General features: G+C 45.8%; 1 pseudogene; it reads left to right on the top strand.

Annotated features, from left to right (window-relative positions):
• The first annotated feature begins 2,278 nt into the window (after positions 1–2,278).
• LOC149326059 (uncharacterized) lies at positions 2,279–3,148 on the top strand (annotated as a pseudogene).
• The last annotated feature ends 15,279 nt before the right edge of the window (positions 3,149–18,427 follow it).

The raw sequence follows: 18,427 nt of genomic DNA, 5'->3' as shown, positions 1-18,427 counted from the left end.
CTTCATGAACCATGGAGCCTCGTCGTTGGCTTCTTACAATAACAATGTCAACTACAGTGGCAAGTGCGCTAATATACGACACCACGTGTTGCGTTCGACGGCCTGCGCAGCGGAATCTCTGATCAGGGCCCAAATGCACAGCTTTCAACAATCCCCATCTCGCCGCACAAGATCACACCCATAACACACCGGATCCGACATCTAATACAAAACATTACTACGAACGGAAGCATTTCAAAGAATTTTCCTAGTGAAAACAGCTCAAAGAGGGGACCTCCCGAATCAGACGCCGCTCACTTGAAAGCCGCTGATGCCAGGTTGCCGCTAGCCGAGTCTACTCCGAATAATGGACGCCGCACTGAATTCTATCACCACACAATTAATGATTTATCGTGTTGCATGCAAAAAAGTCACTGAACGCCCGAGAACAGCACTTCGCACTCCCGTCCGTCGCCAATACTCTACACTGCCTTTTCCCTTCGAAGCAAGTAAACAGCGCTGTGTTTTTTATGCGAAGCATATTACTAGAGCTACACTACAGCCCGTCGAGCGCGGCGGTGGAGCTACCATTGACCTTTAGCGTGACCACGTGACACCACGTGACAACATGACGTCACAGCAGAGGAGAGATGGGCTGCCGGCTCGCGCGGTCGGCCGCGGCGGTGGAGGCTCCACATCAGAGGCGCAGCGGCTGACCACGTGACAACATGACGTCACAGCAGAGGAGAGATGGGCTGCCGGCTGGCGCTGTCGGCCGCGGCGGTGGAGGCTCCACATCAGAGGCGCTGCAGCTGACCACGTGACGCTACAGCAGCGGTATAAAGCTGAGCTTGCCTCGCTCTCCGGGCACTTACGAGGCGGCCAGGTGTTGGGATGCCAAGTAGAAGCAGGGCTGATTTGAACGAGAAGCGAAAGCTTCAGCGTGCCACAGAGACCGATGAAGAGCGGGATGAACGTCAACCAAGGAAAGCCATGTATTACCAAGCCTAGCCATCAATATGCTTCGCATCTGACTAGGCTTAACCTTAGCTAAGCCTCAGCCATTTTTTTAATGCGTTGTTGATTGCCTCAGGGCATAAAAAACAAAAGAAAAAGAAACAGCCAAGCCGGAAGTCGAACTTGGCCCCTTATAAAAAGAAAAGACAGGCGCGCGCTTCGTACCACTAAGCAACGACGCGAGGGGGACGGATACATTCTGCTTGTTTTTTGCAGCGGACTGCTTTCGTACCTTTGGCAGCGTTGACTGCTATGTATGAAACGGAGTATATGCAGGCACAACTCGTCCCTTCGCCCCAAGAAGGTGGTGGGAAAGTGCGGCCTTCGGGTCATTTTTTCTGCTCCGCTAAAGAGGGCAAGGATGTGCCGCATGGTTAATGGCACAGACGAAGGTGCAACCTGCCGGATTAGGCCCGCCGCGCAGTTTGTAAACTGCAGCGTCGGAGCAGTTTGCCTTATTCCACTTCCCTGTGGCAAGTGCCAGACGGGCCAGTGCCTCAAAGAAAGACTGAGAAAGCACCGCAGGCCATTTGGTTATCCATTGCCGCAAGTACAAAATAATCAAAAAAGGTAACAAAGAAGAAAAAATTGGCTGTGGTTTGACCAATGGTCATCCCGAGTAGAATTGCGAAAGCAACGACGTGGCAATCGTTGAAATTTGGGCGAGTTCGTAAGAATTCACCTTAGGGGGAACAGCGCAACAAAGGCGGGACACACAGAAGACAAGCGCTGTAGAGAGGTTAAAATTTCCACAACTGTTACAGCCCGGTGTACTAGAAATCACATTGAGTAAAGCTGAAATTTGGGCGAGTTCGTAAGAATTGGTGGGCGTGAGAACAGCACAACGATGAGGCTTACTAATCCCCTCCGCTTCCTCGTCCAGGTTATGGCATGGGCTCACCTTAGCGCCGTATCGCTGTCCTCTTCTGCCAGTGACGCAAGCAAGTTACCGTATCATTTCGACGACGCACGAGGATCCGCTTGGCCGCCCGACGGACACATTTTCACGGTTGTGCCTCAACAACACCAAGGATCCGGATCGACGGCAACATCATCTTCTGCTGCCTATATGAAGAGCTGGAGGAACCCCGGCGCCCTTAGTGGGCGTCAGAACAGCACAACGATGAGGCTTACTAATCCGCTCCGCTTCCTCGTCCAGGTTTGTCCTGTTACCTCTATGTACGCTAAGAAATCGAATAATGTGTGCCTGTTGCTGTTCCCACGCCCGGGAGTTTTGCTTTCTTTGTTTTGTGATTGTCTTGATGTTACAACTCAACTGCTAATGTTGTCCGGGGATGTGGAGCTCAACCCTGGGCCTAACAAGAAAGCCCAGGTGCAGGACCCCTTGCCCGTTTTGCCGTCCCAGCAAATTGACGATATGTTTGCCATGCTACGAACTATCAACACTCGAACTGAAAAAAATGGAAAAGAATCGGATGGATTCAATTCAGTCATTTAGTGAACTTAAAGAAACCCAGGAGGAATTTAAGGAAAATCTATGCGAGATAGACGACAGACTAACGGAGGCTGAGCACAAAACTGGCGTCTTTGAGAGTGTCGCGAAGGAGGTGGAGCGTCTTCGCCAGTCGATTGACCAGCTTATAGGTGAAAACAATGTACTGCACTGTAAGCAGGCTGAGCTGGAAGACAGGCAACGGCGAGACAATCTTCTATTCTACGGCCTAGCCGACACCGAATCAGAATCCTGGGCCCAGTCGGAAGAAAAATTGGTCAATGTCCTTTCATCCTGTTTGAAAATCCCACCTTCAGAAATTTTGATCGAGAGAGCCCACCGGCTCGGCAGGTATACGTCGAATAAATACAGACCAATTATTGCCAAATTCTCATCTTCAAAGGTCAAACAGCAAGTGCTCCTCAATAGTTCTAAGTTCAAAGATGAAAAATTTTCGGTCAGTGACGACTATTCTCCCGCTACACGTCTTGCTAGGAAAAAACTGGCCGAATTTGGCAAATCTCAACCTTAACCTTCAAACTTCGCTTCAACAAGTTGTACATATATAGTAAAAAGTGTTACACCTATAATCCTTCTGATGATTGTGTGGCTGAAATTCCTAACACCTTCACGCCCCCGGCTGAATGCTCCGATTCTGTCCAGGAACAGTCTAATGCTTCCCCATCGACCACTGATTAACGCTACGCGAGGGGCAGTGAATTAAAGTTACCTGTCATTAACCCACTTTCGTTCTTATACACAAATATTCGAAGCATACTTCCAAAACGCGACGATCTTTGTTCTGCTATCGATGCTTGCGACGCCGACATAATATGTCTTACTGAAACTTGGTTGTCTGCGACGGTTGATAGCAGTGAATTTTTCGACTGAAAAAAACGCTACAACGTTTATCGGCGCGATAGGGGTACTAGGTGCGGCGGAGGCGTACTTATAGCCGTCTCTGATACTTTTCTGTCATTTCCTATTCACTTCACAAACGCCTTAGAACTTGTGCTTGTTAAAGTTCGCACGTGCTCTAGGAAATTAATAGTAGGTGTTTGCTATCGTCATCCGTCCTGTTCACCCACCTTTTCTGACGACCTGCATGACGTCATTCATATGGTTACACTGCGGTACCCGAATAATCCTTTCATTTTACTAAGAGACTTTAATTTTCCCAATGTTGTGTGGTCTAATGTGTGTTCCTATTGTAATCCTTTTTCTAGTGAAGCTGAAAAATTTTTGAATTTGTGCAGTGATTTCAACTTGTCGCAGCTTGTAATGCAGGCAACTCGAATTACGTCTGCTACTTCTAACATCTTAGATTTAGTGCTCACCACTTCACCTGATCTTTTCCAGCCCATATCGTATCTACAAGGGTTAAGTGATCACTTACTGCTTCATTTTTCTTTAACCTACACCGTGCCTCACCAGAGCAACTACAAGAAATATATCCGGGACTACAAAAATGCTGATTTTGATGCCGTTAACCGTGAACTGTCTGTTATTTTAGACGATTACTTACCCTGCTTTCATGACCGCTCCGTGGACGCCAAATGGAATTTGTTTGCAGAAAAAGTTTCATCGCTCATCGATAAATATGTTCCGCGCATAGTTATCGCACCTAACCGGCAATCACCATGGTTCAGTGAAACGTTGAAAAGGCTCAGTAACAAAAAAAAACGTATCTTTCGAAAGGCAAAACTAACCGGTTCTCAAGATCGTTGGAATGCTTATCAGGCCGCAGCTACCGAATACAAAAAAGCACTCAAGCTTGCCAAGGATTCGTTTTTCAATACTACATTACCATCTCTTTTAATTAGCAACCCTAGGCAATTCTGGAACATCGTTAACAAAAGAGACGATAACGCCCTTAAGGACTCAGCCGACGCACTTATCCGGCCTTATGAGTGCGCGAATGCTCTAAACTCTGTATTTGTCTCTGCTTTTTCAAAAAATGTGTGTTCTGTACCACATACATATCCCGATGCTGACTTTTTGCCAATGGACCCTATTATTTTTGATATTTCTGGCGTGGAAAAAATGATAGAAAAACAAAAAATTTCATCACCATGTGGGGTTGATAACATCAAAGTTTCTGATCAGGACTAAAGCGTACAGCGCTATAATTCTTTCTCATCTTTTCCAGCAATCTCTGGACACAGCCTGCATTCCTGGCGACTGGAAGGTCGGGAAGGTGATTCCCTTGCACAAGTCTGGAGATAAACATTCACCGCTTTAATTATAGACCCATTTCTCTAACGAGCATTCCATGCAAAATCATGGAGCATGTAATTTACTCTCACCTGGCATCATTCCTACAGTCAAATGCCTTTTTTACAGATTATCAGCATGGATTTCGCAAGTCATTTTCCTGTGAAACACAACTCTTATCGTTTACGCATGATCTGAATTCCATCCTTGACTCGGGTTCCATTGTCGATTGTATAATCCTAGATTTTTCAAAAGCGTTTGACAAGGTTTCACATCAACTGCTTTTTTTCAAACTAAGCAAACTTAACCTTGATACTAACATTCTCGCATGGTTGCATTCTTTTCTTACTGATCGTTCACAATTTGTCACAGTAAATAACACTTGCTCCTTCACTTCGGCAGTCGAATCAGGCGTACCACAAGGCTCTGTGTTGGGGCCTTTGCTTTTCCTAATATATATCAACGACTTGCCTATTAGCATATGTTCATCAATTAACCTTTTTGCAGATGACTGCGTCATATACCACGAAATTAACAGTGACGCTGATGTAACTCTACTTCAGTCCGATATCGATCATGTTCGATATCGATCAACGTGTCCCAGTGGGCACGTTGGCTGGCCGCCTGACAGCATGTCCAACCCGTTGCTTTTTTACATGCAGTTTTTCCTGTTTGGCACAACATCGGTCAGCGCATTGCAAGATTCAGCGTGCTTGGTCATCACAACACCAGCCACCTACGGAGTCTGCGCGTACGAGCCGCCGCACCATGACGATCGCTGGACGTCAATGCGTCCAGAAACATCGACATCATCAAGAGCCTATATAAGAAGCCAGCCACCATCAACACCTTCCAGTGGGCACGTTGGCTGGCCGCCTGACAGCATGTCCAAACCGTTGCTTTTTTACATGCAGTTTTTCCTGTTTGGCACAACATCGGTCAGCGCATTGCAAGATTCAGCGTGCTTGGTCATCACAACACCAGCCACCTACGGAGTCTGCGCGTACGAGCCGCCGCACCATGACGATCGCTGGACGTCAATGCGTCCAGGCCCATCGACATCATCAAGAGCCTATATAAGAAGCCAGCCACCATCAACACCTTCCAGTGGGCACGTTGGCTGGCCGCCTGACAGCATGTCCAAACCGTTGCTTTTTTACATGCAGTTTTTCCTGTTTGGCACAACATCGGTCAGCGCATTGCAAGATTCAGCGTGCTTGGTCATCACAACACCAGCCACCTACGGAGTCTGCGCGTACGAGCCGCCGCACCATGACGATCGCTGGACGTCAATGCGTCCAGGCCCATCGACATCTTCAAGAGCCTATATAAGAAGCCAGCCACCATCAACACCTTCCAGTGGGCACGTTGGCTGGCCGCCTGACAGCATGTCCAACCCGTTGCTTTTTTACATGCAGGTCAGTAACAAGTCTTCTACTGTTAAATCTAGCGATAGATGCTTCATCCAGCTGACGTGCCCACCAATCCTATGTACACTGTGCTTGGTTGTTCGTGATTTTGTGTTTTCGTTACTAATGCTTTCTGGAGATGTAGAGCAGAATCCTGGGCCCACTACTGAGGAAATGCTAGCCGAAATACTTAATGGGCAAAAGAAAATTGAAAAGAGGTTAGAAGAAATTGAAACGAAGCTAAAGGTGGTTGAGGAGTCAGCCTCGGCTGTTAAGGAAATTAGCAAAAAAAGTCTCTGGTCTCGAAAAAACTGTCCGCAGCTTGCAAGACAAATTTATTGACCTAGAGGACCGTTCCCGGAGGAACAACCTTCTAGTTTTCGGGGTCAAAGAAAAAGATGAAGAAACTCAAGACGATTTGAAGGAAGCTGTGATTGAGGGCGTGTTTGAGAACACCCTCGGAGTGCAAGTGTCTTCGGTAGAGCGTATACATAGGATTGGGCGCAAACAAGGGACTAGACCACGCCCGGTAATAATTAAGCTCTTCGACCACCGCGAAAGAATGACCATTCTAAAGAATTGTTCCAAATTGAAGAATAAAGCATTCTCAGTTTCGGAAGATTTTTCAGCACCTACAAGACTCAAAAGAAAGAAACTCTGGGATAGTACTTCGGAAATTAGAGCAGCTGGAGGGAAAGTGCAACTAGTGTACGATAAAATTAGAATTAACGGCGAACTGTTCCTAAATTTGGGATAGTGCAAGTAACGGAAGGATTCCCACAGGCAGACCAACAGTAGACGCACATAACCCACCGTCACCGCCCCAGTGAACCGAAACCCATGTCAAAAAGCCACTCCGTTGCCTCAACGTTAACGCACGCAGCATCATTAAAAATTCAGGGGGCACTTTGACTGTCTAAAGTGGGTAGAGGCGGAAGCGTTTTCCGCACCACCTTCGCTGTTTCTGTGGCACTGGTGGCGTCACATGTAATTGAGTACTAATTACTAAGTGATGACAAATCACTAATTAATGATTAATTACTGATTAATGCATGGATACTAATTAACTGCTGATTAATGACGCTTAAGCTTCGCCTTTAGGAGTGGAACGCGACAGCGCGTTGTAGTGCTGCCAGGGAGTCCACGGAACGCCACCACCCGTTCGGCGCGATGCCTTGCCCTTTGAACGCAACGCTTTTTGAGGAAAGGAAATGGCGCAGTAATTCTCTGTCATCTCGGTGGACACCTGAACCGCACCGTAGAGGAAGGGAGGAAGTGGGAGTGAAAGAAGATAGATAAAGAGGAGCCGTAATGAAGAAAATGAAAATTGTATTTGAGGCAAGGAAATTACGCAGTAACTGTGTCACAAAATTCAGGGGGCACTTTTTTGACCTAAAGTGTGGTTACTGATGTGTGGTTAAGATGTTAAGCTTCGCCCCTACGAGTGGAACGCGACAGCGGCTTGCAACGCTGCCAAGGAGTCCATAGAACGCCATCGCCCATTCGGTTGTACGCCTCGCTCGTCGGTAATTTGGTTTTTGAGGAAAGGAAATGTATCTGTCTCTCATTTGTCGGTGGACACATAAACCTCGCCGGAAGGGAATGGAGGAGGATGAGAGTGAGTGAAGACACCGTATTCACTAGACGCGCCTTTGTTCATTCCAAACCATCGAGCTGGCATGGCGGAGTGGATAGCATGCTCAGCTCTCACGCCGCAAACCGGGGTTCGATTCCTGAGCTCGACCAATTTCTTAATCGGTTTTATTTATTTATATGGCCTGACTAGTAAAGCTAATTAGGCTAATTGGATAATTAAGCAATTAACTAAGCTCAGTCCCACTTACTTAGAGCATCACTATACGATCCCTTCAATTGGTTGCATGGTTACTAGCCAAAGTACAATTGGCCCCGTTTGAAATTCGCGCACTGTGACGTCACGACCGTTTCCACCAATTGAAAAGCGTGACATTTTCTGTCGACAACTGCTGCTTACAACGATGAGACATTAAAGGCTTCCGCCTTAATAAATCAGATGACATTGAAAGTATTATTATGACGCACCAACCGCATATTCTTATAGTTACAGAAACTTGGCTTCACTCTGATATCTCCGACGACGAAATAACACCACCAGGTTACGGAATTCACCGGAAAGATAGAAATTCGCGAGGCGGAGGGGTTGCAATTATTTACCAACAATCATTGCTTGTTTCAAAGTTACCTGATATACCTGCAATCGAGTGCGTCATTATTAAAGTACAGTTCGATGAGCACAATTTAATTGTGGGTGGCTTTGATCGTCCACCTACACAAGAAAACTTTTTTTCCGAGCTCAACGAATTTCTTTGTTCCATTCAAAGCTATTCTTGCAATGTCCTCTTGGGTGGCGACTTCAATATGCCGTCAATAAACTGGAGTAGCGATTTTCCCGAACCCCTTACAAGCAAAGCTGAACCTTTTGTTGACCTGGTAATATTTCATGACTTGGCTCAGTTGGTAAAAGTGCCCACCAGAATTCAAAACGATACAGCTTCAATTTTAGACCTATTTCTTGTAAGCAATGCAGTGCTCAACCGTAATCCCGAAGTACATATATTTGATGGAATATCTGACCACAAAATGATATCTTTAACAGTTCAACTTCGCCATACCACTGACATTGAAAGAAAAAAAAGTTTCGTTCCAAACTTTTCGCGCGCTGAAGACGTCGATATCTTAGACGCCATGGATAGGTTGCTGTCGGATTTTATCTGGCTTTCTGAATCAAGCACGTGCTGTGTGAACGAGCTATGGTCTTTCTTTAAGAACCTAGTCCTGAAATGCGTCAAGAACTTTGTTCCCACGAAACTAAGTATACAGCAGAGCAAACGTCCATGGATGACGAAGAAAATAGTACGGATAGGGCGGAAAGCTAAACGAATAAGAAAACAACACCGTCAGCGTCCAACAGAGATTAACACCAGTAAACTTTCTAACATACGCCTCCAACTAAAAATGGCCATTAAAGATGCAAAGGAATACTACCAAAGTGTATCTTTGAAGAATTATCTGCTTTCCTCCCCTGCTAAGTTTTGGCGACACTTTTCTTCGAAAAAACAGCCCCTATCCAGTTTCTGCATAGACGGAGAAAGCATAACAGATAAATGTTTGATTGCAAAGACTTTCAATCAGTTTTTTTGTTCGGTGTTTACGAATGATGACGGTCGAAAGCCAACCTTTAATCCTTCAATTGAGTGCCCACCCATTGATAATATCTCAGTGACTGAAGAAGGCATTTTATCCCTCTTGTTAAATCTAAATATCAAGAAATCACCTGGAATGGACGGCATACCTACTGCATTTCTTATGAGATACGCCGAGTGGTGCTCGAAGTATTTGTGTATTCTGTTTAATAAGTCTTTATCGTGTGCAGCACTTCCAAATGACTGGAAGTACGCAAAGGTTACCCCAATACCCAAAACAGAAAACCGGTCGCTTATCACTTCGTACAGACCAATTTCATTGCTGCCCACATGCGCCAAAACACTTGAACATATTATATTCAAACATATTTCGGTCTTTCTGAATGACAACAACATAATTGATTCCAGGCAGCATGGGTTTCGAAAGGGATTATCTACAACAACGCAGCTTCTCGAAACCATTCACGAATTCGCAGCAATTTTAGACAAGCAGGGTCAAATTGATATGATATTCATAGATTTCGAAAAGGCATCTGACCGCGTGTCTCATTCTAAACTACTTTTAAAACTACAGCCAATACTTAAAAATGATCTGCTGCTTGCATGGATTTCTGCATATTTGTCATCACGGCGACAGAGTGTGTTTATTGATGGTGTGCGCTCTGACTCAGCACCGGTACAGTCGGGCATTCCACAGGGATCCGTCCTTGGGCCCCTTTTCTTTCTTATCTTCGTCAATGACATAATACAAGTAGTGAACGTGAAAATAAGGTTATTTGCAGATGACTGCATACTATATCAAGAAATCAATAACTGCAGTGACCAGGTTTGTTTGAATTCATCACTGGCCAGCGTAGAAGAATGGTGCGCCACATGGCAAATGACTATGAATGCAAAGAAAACGGTCGCTATGAGCCGCCGCGGTGGCTCAGCGGTTATGGTGCTCGGCTGCTGACCCGAAAGACGCGGGTTCGATCCCGGCAGCGGCGGCTGGAATTTCTTTGGAGGAGAAATTCTAGAGGCCCGTGTACTGTGCGATGTCAGTGCACGTTAAAGAACCCCAGGTGGTCGAAATTTCCGGAGCCCTCCACTACGGCGTCTCTCATAGCCTCAGTCGCTTTGGGACGTTAAACCCCATAAACCAAACCAAACCAAAACGGTCGCTATGTCAATCACGCGAAAACGAAACCCTTTAAAATTTTCCTACAGCATTGGCGGTAATATTCTGTCTACGGTCAGCAGCTACAAATACTTGGGTCTCGTAATTACATCTGACCTTAGATGGAACGAGCATATATCATATATTTCAAAGAAAGCAATGCGCAAGCTTGGTTACTTGAGGAGGTCGCTTCGACAATCAACACAAGAAATCCGTCTTTTAGCGTACAAAACGTACATTAGACCAATTCTTGAGTACGCCTCAGTAGTATGGGACCCGTATACCCAGAAAAACATAACACAGTTAGAAAGCATTCAAAGAAAATCGGTCAGATTTATATTCAACTGTTATAGCTGGCAAGTATCTCCGACGGTTCTTCTAAACAATGCAAACTTAGAGCCATTAAAATTGAGACGGTATATGGACAGACTGAAATATATGTACCTACTATATCATGATATGCTGGGAATAGATAAGGATGTGTACATTAATTTAGTTTCTAAGCGCCCAACACGATCTAATCATTCGAAAAAATTAAAAGAATTTTCTTGCAGGACTAACGTGTTTAAAAACTCATTTTTTCCACGGACAGTAAGTGAGTGGAATGCGCTCACCTCGAGTACAGTGGAATGCCCGACGGTCCAGTCATTCTGCGGCATGCTTAACAGTATTGAAGCAAAATAGAATTACCATCGTGTCGTTATGCGCAATGCCTTGAGTGCTTCATATGCATGATTGTTTTCATTGTTTGTACATTTCGTTTCTTGCTCAAGTGACTGAGCATGCGTGGTTGTGTCATGCTGCTGTGTACACGCCTTGTTGTTTTTGTCGCGCTTTACTTTTCCTTACTATTATTACTGCTGGATTTCGTCTCTTATTCTCACTTAAATTCTTGCGATGTTTTTTTGTTATGTTAGTTTTCTGATGTATTATTGATATGCCCACTCCTGCCTAAGGCCTCAAACTGAGGCTGGCAGTATCCTGTAAATAAATGTTCTTGACTGGGCTAACACCTGGTGCATGCAACTAAACCCTAAGAAATGCAAGCACATGTGTATTTCTCGTTGTAATACTTCACTGTCCACGTATCACCTTAATAACAGCAGCATCGAATCTGTGTCTTGTTACAAATATCTAGGCGTGTTTATTTCTTCTAATCTCTCTTGGAACACGCATGTAGATTATATAACTAACAACGCTAATCGCATGCTGGGCTACTTACGCCGAAATTTTTATCTTGCTCATAGTTCTGTAAAATTACTTCTTTATAAATCGTTAGTTCGTACTAAACTGGAATATGCTGCATCTGTTTGGGACCCCAGTCAAGAGACGCTCATCTATCAACTGGAATCCGTCCAGAACCGGGCGGCTCGTTTCATTCTTTCAAATTATCACCACAACTCCAGCGTCACGACTTTGAAAACAATCTTGCAACTACCCCTGCTGTCACAACGTAGGAAAATATACCGTCTTTGCCTGTTCCATACGATAATCTCATTCTTAAGAATAAAATGATGTTACCACCCTTTTACATTTCACATGGCATTGACCATCGACACAAGGTTGGTATTCCTTCATGTCAAACCAACCATTATCACAATTCATTCATCCCAAGTACGTCAGTAAGCTGGAATCACCTTCTCGGATCTATCGTCGAAATTTCTGATAATTCTATGTTTAAATCTGCTTTAACCAACCTACGGCTGTCATAAACTCGAGAATCCTTAACACTGTCATCTTTTTTTTTTCTTGTTACGGTTGTTCCACTTGTTTTATATGCGCGCATGTTACTGCCTTTTGAACGTGATTTCTCTTGTCGTTTGTTTTTATTGTATGCTGTTGCTTTTTGTTGTTGTTTTCATTCTGCGATATGCGCTGCTAATTTTTTACTTGTTTTGACGTAACCTGTTCGTTTTTTTCAGTGGGCTTCATTTATGTCTAATTATTAAGTGTATTTACAGCTGTATTTTTTGTTTCACTTTCGTGTGTAATCCACTCCCCTCTGTAATGCCCTCTGGCCCTGAGGGTAATGAAATAAATAAATAAATAAATAAAATTCATCTTTGGGGGAACAGCGCAACAAAGGCGGGACACACAGAAGACAAGCGCTGTAGAGAGGTTGAAATTTCCACAAATGTTACAGCCCGGTGTACTAGAAATCGCATTGAGTAAAGCTGAAATTTGGGCGAGTTCGTAAGAATTCATCTTAGGGGGAACAGCGCAACAAAGGCTGGACACACAGAAGACAAGTGCTGTAGACAGGTTAAAATTTCCGCAAATGTTAGAGCCCGGTGTACTAGAAATCCCATTGAGTAAAGCTGAAATTTGGGCGAGTTCGTAAGTATTCATCTTATGGGGAACAGTGCAACAAAGGCGGGGGACACAGCAGACAAGCGCTTGTCTTCTGGGTGTCGCGCCTTTGTTGCGCTGTTCCCCCTATAAGAGATAACATGTTTGCCTGCAGCAAAGTTGCATAGGGCTATTGATATCTGATTGCATTTCTGGTTTGGTTTAGTTTGGTTTAGTGGGGTTTAACGTCCCAAAGCGACTGAGGCTATGAGAGACGCCGTAGTGAAGGGCTCCGGAAATTTCGACCACCTGGGGTTCTTTAACGTGCACGGACATCGCACAGCACACGGGCCTCTAGAATTTCGCCTTAAAGAAATTCAGCCGCCGCGGCCGGGATCGAACCCGCGTCTTTCGGGTCAGCAGCCGAGCGCCGTAACCACTGAGCCACCGCGGCGGGTCTGATTGCATTTCTATATAGTTTATTGAGCAGGGAACCACATAAAAAGGAATAGAACCTTATAAAAATAATATAAATTAATCGTGTCTGTACTGATCAGGAGATAGCGGAGATATTGACGGTTGACACGCAGTGTTGTTCTGTGGCTTTGGACTTCTGTTAGTGACCACGATGTCAAGGTAGCCTCATTTCGATAGGTGCAAAATGCAAAAGCATGCATATACTAAAAAACTCAAGGTAGTCATAAAGAGTTAAACTTGTGCCCTTCCTTGCAGTGCATTCAGTGGTGGTTTTCTTTAGTATGAAAAGACTAACAATTATTCGTGTCCATCAATTTGGGAAATCTTCCATCAAGTACCTACAGCTATATGGCAAGAGTTCGTTTTGATTCTAATGATTGGTTTTGAAGTGAGCGTACTTTACATTTGTATGCAAAACTGTAGTTTAACTCGCAGCTGCAACAATTTCACATATCTAGCTCGTTGGGAGATTTCAGTGCACAGCGTTGATTAACGTGCAGGTGATGGTGTGCATCGTATGCGGATGTGGCGGACCACTCTCACCATGGGGTCTCATTTGCTCGGGAGCCATGATGCCACATTCATGTTCGCTCACCTCTCGGCTGGACTGGTTACCTAGCTGAGTGGTCATACCGGGCGCCTGAACGATTACATGAGGCGCCTGCAAAGGTGTCATGGTCATGGCCCTTTTGCGCAGCAGCAACGTTCGGACCCCGGCCTAAAACGATTCGCCGAGTATCTGGAACGCAAGGTTTCTTCACCCCCGCTTCGTTCTGTGTACAGAGTGATGTCCTCGTGAAGAAGAACTTTGCAGCGAACAAGACAGCCTACCTGCTTGTTGTGCCTGCAAGTTTGCGCGAAGTTGTTCAGGCTTCAGACGACGAGCCGACAGCTGGGCATCCCGGGTTTTCTCGCACCCTCCGCCGCATTCAAGACAAGCATTACTGGCCCCTACTGTCTGTCCATGTCGCACACTATGTGAAAACCTGCCGAAATTGTCTGCGACGAAACATCTCTCCCACCCGACCAGTAGGATTTCTGAACCCCACTGAACTCACCTAAAGGCCCTTTCAGTAGATCGGCATGGACTTGCTCGGACCTTAAGCGAAGTCAACATCTGGAAATAAGTGGATCATCGTAGTGACCGAATACCTAACCCGCTACGCCGAGGAAAAAGCCCTACCGGAAGGAGCAGCACCAGAAGTCGCCAAATTTTTCATGGAATGCATTCTTCTGCGACACGGCGCGCCCGATGTTCTCATCGCGGACAGAGGAACAGCATTCACGTCGGAACTGACGCAAGCCATCCTGCATTACAACCAAACCAGCCACCGGAGGACAACTGCATACCATCCGACGACCAGCGGACTGACCGAGCGGCTGAACAAAACCATCGCCGATATGCTCGCCATGTATTTCGATGACGAATTCAAGACCTGGGACGTCATCCTGCCTTACAACGTCTTCGCCTAAAACACCGCAGTGCAGGAGACCACCAAGATGACGTCTTTTAGGCTCGTCCATTGCAGGGAGGCTACGACCACGCTAGACGCCATGCTGCCAAACGTTATACCGAAAAGGATAACGTCGACGTCGCCGCCTACCTTCAACGCGCAGAAGCCCGAAGACTTGCCCGATTGCGCATCAAAGACCAGCAGCGGAGTGACGCCAGACGCTGGAATCTACGAAGACGCAACGCGAAATACAAGCCAGGACATTGAGTCTGGGTCTGGACGCCCATTCGCCGCCGTGGATTGAGCGAAAATCTTTTGAACCGCTATTGTAGCGAGAACTTGTTGTTGGGCTAGTTGGTAGTTATTCATAATTAAATTCAAAGGCGCCAAACCATACGCACACACACACACAGGAGAAGGAAGAAAGACGAGACAGAGCGCCACTCACAACTGATTTAATGTGCAGAAAGACACGTACATGTATGTCACTGTCGGCGCATGCGCAAGGAAGACATTCAGCTTCGTGAAGATAAGCAGCGATCAAAAAACGCTTTTTCAGCCTTATACAGGTTTATCGACGTTTCACTGACGCACAAGTTGCCCCTCTTTTCGATATGGAATGCTTCTATCAGTTCTCTGGCTTTTGTCACACTACTCTTTGCCAAAATCCGCACATCAGAAAAGCATGGTTCACAAGTGTGCGACGGGCAGGTTCTGATGTGCATGGGTAAATGGGGGCCATCTTTATTTTGTTCTACATTTCTTTGGTGTTCTTTGATCCGCTCATTGACACATCGCCCGGTTTGTCCGATGTAGGAACTGCCGCAGGAGAGGGGAATTTCGTACACAACCCCTACCGCACATTTCGTGAACGGTCGCCCATGCCTGGTACCGCAGCCACTTTCTTTTACTTTTTCTTTTCTTTTGGCTATTCGAGAGCAAAGGCTTCCGAGCTTTTGGGGGGCGGTAAAAACGAGTGGCACCCCATGCCTACTCGCAACCTTCTTCAGGTTGTGGGCCAACTTGTGCACATACGGCACAGCCACCGGTCTCACCTCTTCTCGAGGGACCTCCTCCCCTACTCCTACTACCTTCTTCTTCAACTTCCGTAGGAGGCTTTGAACAGTCTCTTCAAAGTGACAAGAAAGGACCAGAAGAAAGGTGGGAGTGGCTTGGTGGTTGAAGGGGACATTGTTTTGCCTGAGAAGGTAGAGGCCGTCCTTCAAAAAGGTCCAAAGTTTGGTGTTGAGCAAAATGTGCCCCCGCATGAACTGGTTGCTGTAAATCGTAGAATAGCTAGAAAAGCTGATTCAGAGCAGCAAGAAAAATGTCTACTGGAGGGTGTTGACTGCCTTGTTAAATCTGGCTACCCGAAACCTACTCAACGCAGCGAAATGTTTAGCGGAAATATCGTGTCATTCTTCAGCAAAAATTCTTTAACTCTTCTTCAAGCTAATAAGGAGGGTGGTTTTGTCGTTTTGTCCGATGATAACTTCTCGAAAAAAGCAGATGAAGCGATTAAGAAGATTTTTACGCCTGTCCCTGTAAGGTGCACAAAAGTTAAAAACCGTGCAGTATCCATGTGCGAGTGTTTGGGCTTGTCCAGCCTTGCTAAAGAAATTAAGAATACCAAAAATAACACCCTGAATGTGTTCTTCTCGGTGAAAACACACAAGGTTGGTTTACCTTTCAGAACAATAGCTACGGAAAAGGGGTCGTGGCAGAAGCATATTAGTCTCTACTTGTTGAAGCACTTGAGCAAGCTAGATTTACAAGACCCGTTTTTTACCATGAATTCTGAAGATGTTTGTGATTTCCTGAAATCTCAGACTGGGATTGGACGTGCTTTTTCAGTTGATGTTGTTGATTTATTTTATTCCGTGCCCCATGATGCCCTATTTACTTCTGTTCGGGACTGTATTGAAAGAAATAATCCTGTTTCCTTTCAGAACTCAGCCGGTATTTCTACTGATAATTTTTTAAGTATGTTAAAGTTTTATTTAGAGTCTACTTTTATTTCTTTTGACTAAGGCTTCTTTCTGCAGAAGGCCGGTATCTGCATTGGTTCGTGTGTCGCCCCTGTTTTATGCAACATTTTTCTGTCACAAATTGACAAAAAGCTTCTGCAGGTTTTGCCAAATAACCATGTTTTTAAAGTTTTTAGATACATTGACGATTTCTTGATTGTTTTAACTAAGGACGGCAGCTCTAACTTCGCTGGTACAGTAAACAGTGTTTTATCCCTTTTTAGACAACATGGAAAAGGCTTGGATTTTACTTATGAACTGCCTGAAAACAATCTTTTACAGTTTTTAGATTTAAACATTGAGTTCTGTATGGATCAGGTGTGTTGGGCATATGCTCCACGTGCAAAAAAGAGGCTTGTGCCATTCGACTCTTCGCATTCAAAACTAGTTAAAAGAGGAATTGCTACACTATGCCTTGAGTCTGCTCTAGGGAAGTCATGTGTTCACAAGATGCGACAGAGTTTTGATAATCAATTGGTTAGGCTGGCTTCAGCCGGGTTCCCTGGTTCGGTCGTGACACAGGTTGCCGAAAGCCTCCTACGGAAGTTGAAGAAGAAGGTAGTAGGAGTAGGGGAGGAGGTCCCTCGAGAAGAGGTGAGACCGGTGGCTGTGCCGTATGTGCACAAGTTGGCCCACAACCTGAAGAAGGTTGCGAGTAGGCATGGGGTGCCACTCGTTTTTACCGCACCCCAAAAGCTCGGAAGCCTTTGCTCTCGAATAGCCAAAAGAAAAGAAAAAGTAAAAGAAAGTGGCTGCGGTACCAGGCATGGGCAACCGTTCACGAAATGTGCGGTAGGGGTTGCGTACGAAGTTCCCCTCTCCTGCGGCAGTTCCTACATCGGACAAACCGGGCGATGTGTCAATGAGCGGATCAGAGAACACCAAAGAAATGTAGAACAAAATAAAGACGGCCCCCATTTACCCATGCACATCAGAACCTGCCCGTCGCGCACTTGTGAACCATGCTTTTCTGATGTGCGGATTTTGGCAAAGAGTAGTGTGACAAAAGCCAGAGAACTGATAGAAGCATTCCATATCGAAAAGAGGGGCAACTTGTGCGTCAGTGAAACGTCGATAAACCTGTATAAGGCTGAAAAAGCGTTTTTTGATCGCTGCTTATCTTCACGAAGCTGAATGTCTTCCTTGCGCATGCGCCGACAGTGACATATATGTACGTGTTTTTCTGCACATTAAATCAGTTGTGAGTGGCGCTCTGTCTCGTCTTTCTTTCTTCTCCTGTGTGTGTGTGTGCGTATGGTTTGGCGCCTTTGAATTTAATTATGAATTGTAGCGAGAGCTACATAAGCCGTATTCTTGCCGTTTCGCTGTGGCCGGTGGCCACACCGCGAGCTGACCCGTTGCCTACCAACCGCCGCAGCTGGCACCGCCGCTCGCGGCGCCATCTGGCATGGCATCAGAGGAGGAGCCGGTGAAACCACCTTGCAACAACAGAGGAGGGGCCGGCGTTGCATCTTATATATAGAAGGGGTGGCTCGGTGGGATTCGTCGGCTGATATGGAATGTGAGCCGGAGAGACTGAAAGAAGCCAGGCTTCGTCGGCTGGCCCCCTGGAACAGTGGACACTTTAGTCGCGCTTTAAGCTACGTGGCTGTAGTGACAGATGTCCGCTGCATGCGTTGGCACTGATAACGTTGTGGCAGAAACGCGGCATTGAAGCCTTAAGCCGTCGGCGTTCATTGCGTTCATTGGCGTTGGCGTCGACCACGTTTTAGGCGCATAACTGACTTCCTGGGTCAGTGGACGCCT

This window comes from Amblyomma mixtum, chromosome 10 (genome assembly GCF_055824585.1).
Source record: "Amblyomma mixtum isolate Tamu chromosome 10, ASM5582458v1, whole genome shotgun sequence".
NCBI classification, from domain to species: Eukaryota; Metazoa; Arthropoda; class Arachnida; order Ixodida; family Ixodidae; genus Amblyomma; species Amblyomma mixtum.
Note: the sequence above shows the minus strand (reverse complement) of the source record. Positions and strands in the feature narration are given on the sequence as shown.